At 60.4% G+C, this 15,669-nt stretch overlaps 1 protein-coding gene across 1 annotated transcript in view; it reads left to right on the plus strand.

Moving 5' to 3' along the window:
• The window catches only part of ABR (ABR activator of RhoGEF and GTPase), a 96,798-nt gene that overhangs the window by 9,752 nt on the left and 71,377 nt on the right, over positions 1 to 15,669 (plus strand). The gene's annotated exons all lie outside the window — the stretch shown is intronic.

A 15,669-nucleotide genomic window follows, 5' to 3' on the forward strand; every position in this document is an offset into this window, starting at 1 on the left:
CCCCCCCCCCCCCCGGGCAGCCCTGCCGGAGCAGCGTGGCCGTACGGGGAGGGGAGACCCCCACTGCAAACAACTGCTTGGCTGCTCACACAGCTCTCCCCGGGGAGGAGAAGAAAGAATCATCCACATCTGACAACTGTCAGTCATGTGATGCCATGTCGTGCATGACTGAGAGGTGCTCAGATCCTACAGGACAGGGCAGTGTAGGACCCTGTGTAGAGTAGAATAGATGGCAGAAGTTCTAGTCTGCTTGGCATGTGGTAGCTCTGGGTGTCCTTGTTCCCTTTCGATGGAGAGCTGCATCCTGTGCTGGCTTCCCCGAGCGTGGCCCATTGCCAGTGCTGGCTGGCATTGCAAATATTCGCTTTGGCCAGGCCTGCACTGCTAGGCTCGAGCCCTACAGACTTGTGTGTGTGTGTGTGTGTGTGTGACAGTGACAACTCAGGCGCTTCCGAAGGAAGGCAGCGTGTCCCAGCCCACGTTTCATTGTTTCACCCAAGTTGTGAAATTCCCCTCTCTTCCTCCAGCAGGATTACAACACCCAGGGCCTGTCTGCTCTGGGCAGACACTGGAAATCCCAGGGCCCTAGGGGTTTTTTCCCAGGCTCCTTGGCCACAATGCGCCTTCTCGTCCCTGTTGTGCAGGATGCTGGGCGTGGTTCAGCTGCTGCCCTGGGGTGGCTGCATTTCAGTGGCTGGGCCGGCCCAGCCCGTGAAGCACTTGGGGATCAAAGATCCCCACGGAATTAACGTTTTTTCGGGGATGAGTAACTTACTCGCTTGAAGCTGCAAGGGGGGGATTCAGCTGTGACACTAGCCCACCTCCCCAGCTCTCCTGATTATTCCTCTGGTTGGAGGAGTAGGCTGGGGTGTCTCTGGCTGTTGGGGGCTGCGTGGTAAGGAGGGGCTGGGTGGGGGATCAGTAATGAAATAGGGAACCGGCTGTTGCCAAGTGCCCAGTTCCAGTCGATCCTAGGTTGGCAGTGGTGAGTAGGTTGTGTGATGAGTTGATGGTTCTGAGTTCTGAATGGACAAACGTTCTTAGTTCTGAATGGACAAATGCCACCCGATGGGCCCTCGCTGTAGGGCCCCCGATCAGAGGCCAGGGGCTGCAGAGACAGCGCTGTCTCCCTCCAGTGACCAAGCTAATGCTGACTTGGGCTCGAGGTAATTTAGTGGGGATGGATGGGGTATAAATAGCCGCCTGCCCAGTCAGGTGTCAGCACGGAAAATGCCACTCGGCCGCAAACCACAGAAAGCTGTCGGCGGGTGAGAGGGGCTTGCCGGGGTGCGGTGGTCGCCCTCTGTCCCTTCCTGTTCTGCTGCAGGGCCGGTGCTCTGCGTTTCCTGTGCCGAGTTTGTGCTGGTCTCCGAGGAAGGAAGCTCCGTCGCTTTGACTTGGTTTCCACTCCTGGTGCTGTGGGACTGAGGTTGCCTAGCATCCTCCTCGCGGGGCTGGAGCTTTGCTGAAAACTGGTGCTCTTTGGTGGGCCAGGCTCCAGAGGCTTGGCAGAGTGACTTCAGCTGGCGGTTCTCGGCCCCCGCAGCAAAGCCGTCCTCTAATAAACACAAAGCAGCGACATCGGCCGTGGGCTCTGCTTCGGTGCCGCAGAACGTACGTGCCGCCCCGAGGGCCCTGCGCGCGGGCTGGTGTCACTGACCGGGCTGGCAGCCCTGCTAGCCTGGTGTCCTCCCTCCGACAACAGCCAGCGTTGGGTGCTGGAGTGGAAGGCAGCCGCTGTCCCATAACGCCCCCAGCACGAAGCAGCAGCAAGGCTGCAGAGGAGAGGGTCGGTGGTCCCGTAGCGCACACGAGAACCGCTCACCAGATCACTGAAGGGAAGCAGAACTTCCCTTCGTTTGCACCGTGCATCCCAGCAGATCTGGGGTTCTGGGTTCTCGCTTAGCAAGAACCTTGGACCATCCCTCGTTTGTCACCTCTCTAACCCCCCCTCATGCCATAAGGTTCCTGCTGGGCTAGACTGGCCATTTTATCTTCCAGACCCTCGGCTTGGACAGCGATGCTGCTCCCAGTAGGGCTGGAGGGCCTGGTCTGCCCCATACTGTGCCAGGCATCCCCCTGCTCTGCTGGAGCACAGCCCCCCATGGCAGCGGGTGGGAAATAGACTTCCCACTTCCAGCAGTGCTGGTGGGTGAACGCTTTTCACTTGGGGCTTCTTATCAGGGTCACTATATGGGGAGACAGTCCCCTTCCGCTGTGGGGTGGAATGCCCCACGGCAGTGTTCTCCGAGCTCCCAAAGCCTGCTGTGTGGCAATTGGAGAGTAGCAATTACCGTATGGAGGGTGATCTCGAGTCCATGCAGTATGTGCGGCCGTGGCTCAGGGTGACACTTCAGCAGGAGTGTAAGAATCTCTGTCACATCCGCTGGGTCTAGTTTTAACAGCCCTTATCTCCTCAGGTCGCAATTTGCTAACCAGAATCATTTGCATGTGCAAATCAGGGAGCAGCAGTGCCTCTGGGCTCATGGAGTTTAAACACACGTGGTTCTGAGTTTAACAGAGTGCCAGAAATCTTCAGGACATTGCAACGTGGGAGGCAAAGGTGGATGCTGGGCTGTTAGGGGTCGCTGTATGCCAAGTTTTCCGATGTTCTAAGACTCGCTAGATATTCTTTTTGAAAACAGGCAATGGGAATTGGTTCCTAATCTTTGTGTTCAGTTTCAGGGGTTTCTTTACATGGGCAGGTTAGTATCCGAAAACCAAGAACTTCCACCCTTAATTTAACAAACTAGTCAAGATGGCCAAGTACCAGCGTATTTTCCTATTGTTTCCCTCCCCCCAAACCTAAGCAACGATTCACGACTGATAACTCATATCTTCCAGCAATTTACATGCGGCTGCTTGCAGCAATTTGGTAACCACATGGCTGTCCCTGGTGACGGCTGTCTTGTACTGCAGAATTGGAAGCCCCAGCTCTTCATCTGAGCCTGCAGACCACTGGAAACAACCCTGCGGGAGGTGTGAACTGCTCCTGTGTGTTGTGGGGGCGGGGGGTCGTTGACGTAGATGCCAGTTTTGTTAGCTGATCCAAGCACAGGAGTGGGACAGTCATTGTGTGGAGTGGATGGTGCCTCATGGTGCTCTGCGACATCGTTGGAGGGTGGGGCTTGGGAAAGCCCTGCTGTTCTCTTCAGTTCCGCCATTGCTCAGGCAGAGGTGTTGGAAAAATCCAAGTGTCTCATCTCCCCGGTCTTGGTGACCACGTGTCGCTGTTCTGGGCACTCTTCTCTCCCCACTGCTTATCTGGCCCCGTTTCCCATAACCACTGAGCCTGCAGCCCCTTCCAGGCGCCCACTTCCACGTCGCGTGGGTATATTGGACGGGAGGGCATTGCAATGATACAGATCCGTGCGAGCGTGTTGTGCCTTTTACTCTATTTAACGTTAATCCTACTTCAGTGGGTTCGGCTCTGGCGTCTACAGTCTCTGGTTCAACAGAGTCACCTCTGTTCTGGATCCAGAGTTCATAGGAATACATGAAACCATAGGCAAGTAACACACACAATTACAAGAGCATCGATCTTTTAGTCATTTTATTAAAGTTACCAACCCAATTATAAATATCACAGCATATGCAATTCCCGAAGCTCAGTACAATGTGCCAGTTATACCTACAGACATCCTCACATCCTCCTAGGTGGTGTTAGAGTCTGTTGGCCCACTCATGAATTGTCCATCGAGATGGGAGTGGTTCCTGCTGGCATTTCCCATAGGAAGCTCAATTTTCCTGCTCTGGGCACCCTTTCTTATACTGTGAATCTGTCTATACCTACACTCTGTGTATGTACATGAAAGTGTCAGCCCTCTCTCTCTTATTGGTGTGTGTCCCCTGGAAACACAAGGGATCCCGAATTCTATAGGCTGGGTAGGGTCTCGTTAACATTCATGTATCACCTTTATCCTTGCTGTACATGTTAGAGACAATATTTGTTGTCGCAGCAGTTTATAATTTGAATATAACTTTCCCCCCTTACTTTTGCAATATTACCAGTCGATACCTCTTTCCCATCATCTTTGGGTTAGTTCTCAGTCATGAACTTGTGCCATCATTTCTTGTCTCCAAGGCCTAAAATAGCTAAGCTAAAGTCTTCCAGGCCTCAGCCCACAGTTTCTTGCATTTCAGCTTATCCTACTCACGTCTACTACATAATCCCTCTAAATACTGATCAACCTTCTACTTTTATAATCCTGCAAATCAACCCTGAGTAACATACAATGAATATATGGAATGTAACACATTGCTTAATCCTAACATTCCCTGCCTTTCGGGAAGCTGGTGTCCCGGCGTGCGGGGCTGAGCCCCGAGTCTGCTGCTGTCAGCCCGGTCCCAACCGGCACTGCCTCTGAGTTCTGCTCCTGCCAGTGACCCGCCATTGCTTCCCCCCGGGGTTGGGGAACCATCCTGGACAGAAGGGCGCCCCCTGTATGCGAGCGCTAGAGAGCCTTTCCCAGGTGCCCGAGACTTGGTGAGGCTGTGATGAAAGCTCACTGGCACACAGGATTTCCCGGGGGGCTGCCATGGCTTGCCAAAGCTTCAGAGAGACAGACACGGTAATGGTGCGTTCTGTTGTGCAACGTGCCCTTTGGGATGGGGGAGTTTGGGGAGAATGTCGGGCGGGCAGCTGGTGGCACCCCGCTATCCCGCAGCAATGTCCATGGGAATTGAGCACAGGAGAAGGGGCTCAGAGCCAGCGGATCACCCTGATGCGTACAGCACGGGCAGCAAGCGTGTGTGTGAGCTTCCCCTGCCTGCCAGCCTGAGCCGTGCCTCGCAGGGGCCCCATCTGGAGTCACAGGCGAGCTGAGTCTCCGCGGCTCACTCCTGCTCTGGTTTCTCTATGATCTGGGCGGTTTCTGGGATGTGGCCGTCCTACCGGCTTGGGGCTGCTTGACAGATGTCAGGCAGAGCTATACACAATAGACCACGCCACAGAAACCCTGGCGGGCGAGCTGACTGCTGGGCGGGCTGCAGGGACCTGGGGAGGAAGCCCAGGGCGTTGGTGGCTGGCAGTGCCCTGTTCCTGTGGAACTATTCCTCGAGGACCAGTTGGCTGGTTTCGCGTAACCTGGTTGCTCCCCAGGCTCGGGGAGGGCTAGTGCCTCCCAACAGCCCTTCCTGGAAGGAAGTTGCATCAGTGGAGGCTGCTGAGTGGGTGAAGTTGGCGCACACGAGTCCAGCCGGGCCCTTTGCCTGCTCGGTAACGCCTGGGGGAACTGGCCAGCCGCTGCCTGCTTCCCTGGTAACGTCGCTGGGGCAGGGCTGGCACACCCGTTGGCAGCTCTGTACCCTGGGGGTGAGTGCGGTTGACACTGGAGAGCTGGCATTCCTGGCAGCCAATTAGCTGTCAGGAGGTTCTCCTGCTGTTAACAAACTTGTAGCCGGCAACAGCAAACACCGGCGATCTCCCGCAGGCCCCTCTCCACTGCGCCCCAAACCAGCACAGCCAGTTTTTCCACCTCTTCAGGACCTGGGTAGGGCAGAACGGGCTTGATCACTCCCCGAACTGCCCCGGGGAGGCTGGTCTCTCTCTGGCCTCCCCTGGAGACAGAAGGAAGATGGCTCTGTGCCCCGTGGCATCTGCCGCCTCAGCTAGACAGGAAAGAGCAGCTCTGTCTGCGTGAGCTTTGAGAACGGGAAGCGCGTTGGGATGGGAGCTCCCAGGTCCCAGCCAGGCTCTAGTAATCACATCAGCTTCCTTTGTATTCCCCTGGCCTAAGCCATTGTGCAGAGTTGGTGGGTGCTGCTAAACAGCCGCTGTGTCCCGCCCCAGAGGTGGCTGCATTTCCCTGGTGAGAGGAGGGATTTCTCTGTGTATTTGGTTTTGGATCTTTCAGGGTGAGGTGTGCCGGCTTTGGGCTTTGTTCAGTGGCACTAGTCCTCTAGATCTCTGTACTCTGTCCCTGCGGAGCACGTCTGTAGTGAACTTAGCCCATCTCTCCATGCGCCTGCGGGGCCATCTCTAGTGTCGTCTCAGTCTGTGTCAGGCAGGACTGGGCCATGCAGCTGTGGGGAGCCCGGAGCCGTGGAGGCCATGACCTCTAGGCTCTGTGGTAGGGCAGCTCTGTGTAGCCAACTGGTAGTGGGCAGACTCCTGTCACCCTGTCCCCTGACAGCACTGCAGCTGGAGGCACCTACAGTGATAGCCCTGGTCTCTCTTGCCTGTAGCGTGTGCTTCCCCTTCTCCAGACTTCCAAGGAATCCATGGCGTCATTCTGGCTTCCCCCTGGAGTCTGCCTCAGCCCCGCATATCATGTGGCCCCTAGGTGTGGTAACTATAGGACCGTGGGTCTGGGCTGCTGAGCATTAGACGGGGCTGCCTGTCTTCCCGCAGCTCTGTGTGGGCTCTCGCTCTGTGTGGCTGCCCCAGTGCCCTGCAGACCTCCCCTGGCTCCATGATTGGCTCACCCAGGAGAAGTCCCTTTGCTGGCTGGCGGTGGGTGTGTAATGGAGGGGTTGGATGGGGGGCCTGACACCCCCCCCCCACCCCCCCGAGCTCCTAAATGCGGATGGTTCAGGCCTGGTCCCATCCCAAACCAGCCCTGCCCGGGCTGGCCACAGGCAGCTCAGTGCTCTGGGCCGAGGGACGGGGATGAGCTCCTGGGCTCTGGTGAGGCAGGGTGAGCAGGGCAGGTCACATGGCAGGCCGGAGGAGAGGACTTGCACAACGAGCACAGAAATAGAAATGTGTGGGTTGGCCGGCCGCGGCTACACTGGCACTGACAAAACAAGGAGCGAGGGAGACGGCCAGCGACTGCAGGGCGCCCTGCCCCCAGAGCCTGACACACTGGAGTGATGCACACTGGAAAGCAGTGTCCCGGGGGCGGGGGCAGAGTTATAGGGGCCGGGCTGTGTCTGGGGGAGACCCCCAGAGCTATAGGGGCCAGGCTGTGGCATTGGAGGACTTTGGGCACTGTCTGCATGAGGGTTTGTTGCTTAAAGTGTGCTCCCTCCAGCGGGGCTGAAGCCGTGCTAGCCTTGGGGACGGGGCGGCTGGGGACGGGGCTGGAGGGGACGGAGTGGCTGGGGATGGGGCTGGAGGGGAGGGGGCAGCTGGGGAGCAGGTGGCTGGCAGCCAGTGGCGTTTTAAACACAGTGTCTCTTACCCCTGCTCAGAAAAGATCTGTGGAGCATGGTGCCCTAATCCACCCGCAGCAGCCCCTGTCTCCCCGGGCCCGGCCTGGCTGCACTGGTTGGAGGTTGGGCAGGAGGAGGCCTGGTCTACACCATGCTACGCCAGGGAGAGTAACAAACTGGCCGAGATGCCGAGAAACTCCCCATTGCCTCTGAGCTGCAAGAAATGGCTTTGTAGGGACTGAAATCCACGGCGCTCGCCAGCTCATCCAGGCTCTGCCTTCCCTCCCGCTCCCCTGTTCCGTTCTGAACCGGCTGTTCTCTGTCCGTCATGCCGAGGGGCGGAACCTCTGCGAAAAAAGCCAATGCTGTCTTGGGATGCATTAGGCGAGGTATATCTAGTAGGGATAAGGAGGTCCTGCTTCCGTTGTACAAGGCGCTGGTGAGACCTCATTTGGAGTACTGTGTGCAGTTCTGGTCTCCCATGTTTAAAAAAGATGAACTTAAACTGGAACGGGTGCAGAGAAGGGCCACTAGGATGATCAGAGGAATGGAAAACCTGTCGTATGAAAAGAGACTAGAGGAGCTTGGGTTGTTTAGTCTGACAAAGCGAAGGCTGAGGGGGGATATGATTGCTATCTTTAACTATATTAGAGGGATTAATACGAGGGAGGGAGAAGAATTATTCCAGCTTAGTACTAATGTGGATACGAGAACGAATGGATATAAACTGGCCGTGGGGAGGTTCAGGCTTGAAATTAGACGCAGGTTTCTGACCGTCAGAGGGGTGAAATATTGGAACGGCCTTCCGAGGGAAAAGGTGGGGGCGACGGACCTGTCTGGTTTTAAGATTAAGTTAGATAAATTTATGGAGGGAATGGTTTAATGGTAAAACATAGTAGTCAAGGAAAACCAAGAAATGGTAGGTAAATTGTATAATGGCTGACAGGGGTCAGGCTGGAGACTCTTGCCTATATGCTCGGGGTCTTACTGATCGCCATATTTGGGGTCGGGAAGGAATTTTCCTCCAGGGCAGATTGGCTGAGCCTCTGGAGGTTTTTCGCCTTCCTCCGCAGCATGGGGCAGGGATCTCTAGCAGGAGGGTTTCTGCCAATTGAAGTCACCTAAAACAGGATTGGGGACTTCAACATCAGAGTCCAGGGAAGGGGTAGGGACGGTTTTATGGCCTGCAACATGCAGGGGGTCAGACCAGATGATCATAATGGTCCCTTCTGACCTTAAAATCTATGAGTCTATGAGTCTATGAGTCCCCTGAGTGCCCCCCAGCAGCGCGCCAGGATGGCCTCGCCTAGTGGAGAACGAGCCGTTGTCTGCCAGGGCATTAAACCCCACCGCCCCGAGTGAGTCTGGCATGGGGGGGTGCTTGGCTGAGTCGTTTGGCCCAGGCTGGCTGGGTGGTGGCAGCTGCCCCTCGCCCACCCACTCCAGCCAGCTGGACGGCCCCCGGGCGTATGGGAAGGAGTCAAGCCCAGGATTGGGGGAGGCAGGGTGCTGGTTCTGAAGTCTATTAGCATGCGGAATAGTCTCCCCATGAAAACCCTGCAGGTTTGTACGCTTGGCTGGGCAGAGTCCTGGGGAACGTGCTGTAAAACAGTCCTGCCCTGGTGGGCTGGGTCACTTCCAGCATCTCTGACCCTGCGCGGAGCAGGGCAGGCTGGGCTGGGAAGCCGTGCGGCGTGGTGGCCAGACCAGCATACAGGAGGAGGTGTCTGTGTGGCGGGCGTCTCCGTCGGCAGAGAGGAGGGCTCTGTGTCTGCAGCGCATGGGGCGGTGTGAAAGCAGAGAGCCGCTCACCTGGGAACCACAGGGTGGGTGTGGCTGTGCAGCGCTGTGCGTGCTCCGCGGTGCAGAGGGCGCTGGATAAACAGGAAGAGCTACAAGGGGGTAGCGGGTGGGGTTGGTGTCATGGGTGGGAGCGGGTCAGAAGAAATACACCTGGATCGCATGCCGGGGCCGTGTATTGGGCCTGGTTGGGGGAGTGTGTGTGCGAGGACGTGCTAACCTCGTGCCAGCGAGATGCACGGCTGGTCGGTCACAGGCCCGAGGCCCTGATTCAGGCCTGTCGCTGCAGCAGCGTGGGTGTAGAAACGGCATGGCCCACATGCACTTCAGCGTCAGTCCCATTCTATCCAGCGTGATTAACCTCAGGGGCCAGCCCAGCTCAGTGCCCGTTGTGCTAGGTCTGCGCACCCACGGCCTGTGACGCAGTAGGGAGCGGGGTGGATTGACCTGCGAATGTCGTTTAGTTTTACTGGGACTGTCTGCATGGGGGATGGGAGAGCAGGGGATGACTTTAGGTGAGGGACGGTCCCTGAGCCTGTAACCTGAGCCAGGAGTGGGGTGGGGCAGGTGACACCTTGGCCCCGGGAAACTGGACAAAGGGAGAGGAGGAGTCAAAGAGGGGGAGAGAGCCGGCTGGAGGGGTTTTTGGTTTCAGTTTTGGGCTGGCTGGGAAGAGGCAGGAACCCAAGTCTGGGGTCTAAGATCCTTGCCCCCCTGAGGGACCTGGCTTAGGGGTCCTGGTTGTACCTACAAGCCTTGCTTGAGACTGTGTTCCTGTCGTCTAATAAACCTTCTGTTTTACTGGCTGGCTGAGAGTCATGGTGAATCGCAGGAAGTGGGGGGTGCAGGGCCTTGACCTCCCACACTCCGTGACACGGCCTAGGGGGCGGAACGAAGGCAGCATAGGCAAGCTCACTCCACGGGCCCTGGCCTACCCTGGCAGAGGGCCTCTCAGTCTCGAGGGCCATTCGACCCGTTTGCCGCCCCGTTGAGCGTGCGGACAAGGCTGTGATGTCGTGGTGTTCATGCTCATCGCCGCCATCCTCCAGATGTGTTTCATGAGGCCATTAAACAGCCACCAGCCTCTTCTCCCTGGGGCTGGGTTCGAACCAGCGGCTGAGAGATCCTCCCTGCTTGGCATCTCCTGATCCAGCCAGTGGGGCTCCCCCTCTTACCTTCCTGGTTCTGGGGAACATGCTAGAGCCTGACCCCTGCTCAGTGATCAGCCTGACAGCCCATCTCCCATGGGGCCAACAAGCTGCTGCGGCAGCCGCCTGCCTGAAGCCTGGAGCCCCAGCCCAGCCTTCCCTGCAGAGCGGGGTCGCTTCCCCTGGGGGTGCGGGGTGACTCGCAGGGCTGACGTCTCCCAGCTCCCTTCCTGCAGGCAGGGCGATCACATCCGCGTTGGTGGAGCCGCGTCATTGTCTGCTCCCCTCCCCCAGTGGTATGGGGGCCGAGGGTGAGAGGTTTCTCCCCCCCCGCCCCTTTGCTGTGGGTCCCTGCTAGCTGAGGAGAGCAGCATAGCCAGCTTCTGCAGGGAGCTGGGCCCTGCCCTCCTTGCTGGACGGGGGCGGCTGCACTGTCCTGTCAGAGTGTCTCTGCAGTGGGCGTTCTGCCCCGGCCCCCAGGCACTGTATGGGGGGGCTCTTCCTCCTCACATGGGGGTGTTGTGTGTGTGTATGGGGGGGCTGTTCCTCCTCACGCGGGGGTGTTGTGTGTGTGTGTGTGTATGGGAGGGGCTGTTCCTCCTCACACGGGGGTGGTGTGTGTGTGTGTGTGTGTATGGGGGGGCTGTTCCTCCTCACGCGGGGGTGTTGTGTGTGTATGGGGGGGCTGTTCCTCCTCACGCGGGGGTGTTGTGTGTGTGTGTGTATGGGGGGGCTGTTCCTCCTCACGCGGAGGTGTTGTGTGTGTACGTGTGGGCTGTTCCTCCTCACGTGGGGGTGACCTTCAGTGGCTGGGCAGGGAAGAAATGCCTGTAAACCGGCTGCCCCAGGGTGACTGAAACCCCAGTGACGCTGAGAGACCTGTGGGGAGGGTGGGGGGGGGCGGGGGCAGATGGGCCTGCATGTGACCGGTGGGAGCAGCAATTATAACCCCCCTACAGCCGCCCCGATGAAATGCAAAAGCTATTTGCAGCTCTGGCAGCAGCCCGGGGTCTGCAACCGCAGGGGCCTGCTGCATGTGGCAGCCTGCTGCACGGGCCAGAAGCTCCCTGTCTAGTTGGTGTGTTCGGTGTCTCGTGCCTCTGGGTGGGTGTGAGATGAGCCAGCTGTCCCTGCTTGCTGCTCGCCGGCTCAGTGAAGGAGGTGAGCGGTTTCCTGCCGCGAGCTGGGAGACGGGTGTGCTGCATGCACTGCAGAGATCCTGTCCTGGTCCTCCTCCCCGATCCGAGCTGCATGGTGCAGGGGGCTGAAGCGTGGCTGCATGCGGCCTGGAATGCAGGCTGGAGTTCAGTGCCAGCAGGTCTGGCGCGCGCTGCTGTGTGCACATGGGCGCGCTCGCCCGGCTGCCACCCCCCCAGCACGAGATCCTGCCCCTCCGCACACATGTGCGCTTCAGCTCTGCTTGGGGCTCAGCCCGTGGCTTTGCTGCTCTCCAGTTCTGGCGCTGTTCCTGGGGCACTCCCGGGGGGACCCCCTGGAAAGGGGCATCTCTGCTCCTCTAGTGGCTGGCGCTGCCCCTGGGGAGGATAGGCTGAGCAAGGGTCTCCCCACCCTTTGGAGCAAATGGGGGAACTTCCCCAGAGGCCCTGAGGTGCTGTCCCGTCCCAGCTGCCCTGGGGAGTGGGGAGGCCTGGCCAAAGCCTGCCTGGTGGTGATAACCTTTGGAGCAGGCACTGCCGGCTGGGATCAGACCTGTCTCTGCCCGTGGCTCCCAGCTGTGTGCCCGAGATGCCTGACTGGACAGTGCTGGGCAGAGGTGCTGGGCCTGCAGCAGGAGCCTTCCCTTTGCTCTGCCCCCCCGGGGTCCGAGTGGCCCAGGCGGATGCTGCCTGCGGGGCTCAGGAATGGGGCCCCGGGAGAGCAGAGTTGAGGGGCTGGATGCCCGATGGGCGAGGGAGGAGGTCTCATGCAGAGGGGAGCCACCTCTGGAGTTCGGGGCTGGAGCTGAGTTCCCTCTGAATGGCCAGGTCAGCAGCGGCTCCTGAGCACGGCAGGGTTCATGCCGTCATTCCCGGGGGGCCTTTGCTGGTAGGGCAGGCGTGGCAGAGGAGCACAAGCCCCTCGGAAACGTCCCCAGGGTTAGCACTGCAAAGAGTGTCTGGTTCTAGGGCCAGGCTGGGGGCCCTGCACATGGGGCGATCGCTCAATGAACTGGGATGGGGGGATTCCCATTCCATAGGGGCCCAGGTACCACAGTAAGCACCCAGGATAGTGGGCAGCGTGTGCCCAGAGCAATGCCCGCAGGACGCTGCTGAGAACAATGGGTGGCCGGGGGCTGGCAGAACCCTCCCTGCGTCCCCACCCCTCGAGCTTTGGGGGCTGTCTGGCTGCCTCCCATCTGCGGTGGAACCAGAGCCTGGCCATTATCCGCATGAGGGAGCCGGAGCAGACAGGGCTGCGTGGGGGTGGCGGAGAGTGACTCATGGCCTCCCCCCAAGGCCAGAGGGCAGCCAGGCCCGGGCGGGGCATGGGCAGCAAGGCCTCTGTGTTCTCCCTGGGTCGGGGGCCGGAAGCGGATTCCAGGGACCAAGCCGGGCGGGGAGCTCGGAAGCAACTGAACCGATGGTGTGGGCTGGGGGAGCCACTCGCCCGCCCACCCTGCTCTGACTGGCGCGGCGTGTCCGTGGTGCCGGCTGCAATGCCACGGCCTCCCCGGGTGTGGGGCTGGTGTTTTCTCTCCATCCCCTCAGGCTCTCCCTGGTGCTGGCTATTGGGCAGGGCCTGGCCGCGCTGGGCTAAGCTGAAGGCTTCCCGGGCCTGGTGGGCGGCCGGGTTTGTGGTCGTTTGCTCCGTGGGTTCGTGCCTGTTGCGTGCTGCAGCTTGGTTCTGCGTCGCTGGGATCAGGCCACCAGGTGACGCTCAGGAGCCTGCCAAGGCTGCGGTTACCAGACTTGCTGGGGGGGGGGGGGGGGGGAGGCTATGTCCTTAAAGCGGCTATGGGCACAGGGAGAGGGGAGCTGTGTCCTGCCGGATCCCCCTCAGCCTGCAGCCTTCCTTACTGCCCAGCTGCGGCACGGGGCTGGGGAGGAGCCAGGCTGCATGGGGTCGGATGGGGGGGCTGCGTCTGCTCAGCGCTCTGCAGGTGGCGGAGAAAAGCCGGAGCAGTTTGCAGCCCGGGGCGGCGTGTGGCCTTGGCAGATGTGAGTGTAGCAGCCTGGCACGTGGCAGTGATTCTTTAAAGATCCACCCCCTCCTCCCGCCTCCGCATCTCATCCCAGCAGGATGACGGGGCCTGTTTCTATGGTGCTTTTGCCCCACAGGGGCCCTGGAGCGCTTCGCGCCCGTCGCTGGCGGAATTCTTAATAAGGCACGGAGGGACAAGTGCGGCCACCTCTGGTGTGGGGCGCAGCAGTGCAGAGCGAGGGCAGGGGACTGCTGTGTGCCCTTGAGAGTGCGGGGGGCGGAATGGAGCTGGGATCCCTCCCAATCCACTGGGGGCAATCGCCTCTTGCCGAGCGGGTGCTGCGCACCCCGGAATCCAGGCTCCTGTCGGCCTCTGAGCGGGGAGACTCCTTGTCCTGTGAATGGCTCCTCTGCACTGGAGGGAGGGGGTCTGGCCGCAGCTAGTCTGTGCGCAGGCCAGAGAGGAGCGCTAGCGAGCAGGGCAGGGCTCAGATCCGGAACAGGACCTTGCCATGGGGCCTGAGGTCCCTGCTCTGGCCTGTGTGCGGGCAGGGGAGCTCTGCTGGCCTGGCCATGGAGGCCTGTGGGCCCCACCTTCCGGACTCTGGCACGCTGTGTAGGGAGGGGCACTGGCTGCGTGGGGGGAGCTGCTCAGTTCCGTACAGAGACCTGGATAATCGCAGCTCTCTGGGCGCCATCCCGGCCTGCGCCGTGTGCCGGTGACTCACCGCCCGGTGACTCACTGCTCGGCTTGGCGATGAGCCCTTGGGGGAGGTGGGCTCTGGTGCCGATTCAACCTGCCAGCCTGGGGGGGGCAGCCTGGGCCCCTCGTGGGGATGCAGAGCAGCGCCTGGCGCTGGGGCTGTGTCGATCCTGCTAGCGGCTCCGGGCTCCCCGCCATGACGGCTTTCCCCTAGCATAGTCCCCAGCCTCCTTTCCCTAGGCCCAGGGCACTGCCCGCCCCGCCGCTGCCATTGGCCCAGTGAGCGCAGCGGGGACAGGGGGGGTGAACCGCTGGCCGTCGGTGTGTTGGGTGGAATGGGGGTCCTTGGGGGACAGGGCAGCCCTTGGTTAGCCTATGCGAGGAGCAGGCAGGACAGCACACAGCGAGGGATGGGGATGGGGACGGGGACGGGGACTGACCTGACCCCAGGGCTCTCTGGGAATGCACAGGTGTCCTGTAAACACATGGTCCTTGGTGCGGCCCAGCCCAATGTCTGGGTGCTTGGCTAGAGCGTAACCCCCAGGGGCAGGTGCTCAGACGGGGGGACGGAACATGCCAGGGGCGTAGAGCTAAAGGCCAGGGGGCACCTGCCAGTTCCCCCTAGTTCCTCCTGTGTATCACAGCGAGCCACCAGCCCCACCCCCATGCCCAGCCGCCTGCCAGTATTAGCCAAAGGAGGGAGGCCTGTGATGGCAGGGAGGTGATTTGGGGAGACACGCCCAGGTGAGGGCACACGGGGAGGGCTGGCCAGGGCCCTGCTCTCCGGCCATGCGCCCAGATCTGCGCAGAGAGCGCCGGGGAGGCCAGCGGCTCTGGGGCTGCGAGGACCCAGGCTATGCCGGGCAATGATGGCAGATGGTAATTGGGCCCCAGCTCCTCCCAAGCCAGCCCAGTCAGGTGCAGGCTGGCCAGGAAGCAATAGCAGTGCACCAGGGAGATTGCCTGGGCGTGGGGAACGGCCCTCTGCCTTGCAGCCCCTGAACTGCCAAAGCTCTCTGAAAAGCCACGCTGGCTGCCTCTGGTCCTGCCGGGCGACTGGCAGCTTGGGCCAGGGCACAGGCTTGTCCAGGACTGTGCCACTCCTGGTGCCCGTCGAGGGTGCACAGCCCACGCCTTGTGCCTTTGGATTAGCTGTGGCCGAGAGACCCTCTTGCTGTGTTTGGTGCTCAACGCTACTGTCCCTGAGCGCCGCGGGGCGAGCATGAGCCGGCTCTGCAGGGACAGAGCCATGGCTGGGGCTGTGCGCGGGGTGACATGCTGTGCCCTGGGATTGGCACGGGGAAGGCCTGCCCCTGGCGTGGGGCTGTAACTCTACATGGCGCTGGGTGCCTCCCGTGCACTGGCACTTCAGTCTGAATGGCTCCCTGCCCACTCCAGGCCAGGCCCCGTTGTGCAACCCCCTGCCCCAGTGCCTGGCTCCCGCCATGGGCATGACTGGGTCCAGCCGAGGCCTTGCTGTGGCTGCCACGGCCGGGATCGTGGAGGGAGCGCTCTCCTCACGGGATGGCTGGGCGTGGGATCGCTGCCAGTCCAGTGCCTCGGGGACAGACAGGCAGACGCGCCGGCACGAGCTGCACCGGGGCAGTCTCCGGGTTGCACGCTTGGCTGGCGTGCTGACATATTGGGGTTGATGGCTCAGGCAGTTCACGTTTCCTTGGGCTAAAAGCAGAGCGGGCTGGATGTTTAACTCCTTCCTGTCCGAGCTCAGGGTGGCTTCTCTGGGTTCCTGCAGAACTGGGGCCGACGCGGCTGGGGCGCAGA

Source organism: Trachemys scripta, chromosome 18, assembly GCF_013100865.1.
Source record: "Trachemys scripta elegans isolate TJP31775 chromosome 18, CAS_Tse_1.0, whole genome shotgun sequence".
Classification (NCBI taxonomy): domain Eukaryota; kingdom Metazoa; phylum Chordata; order Testudines; family Emydidae; genus Trachemys; species Trachemys scripta.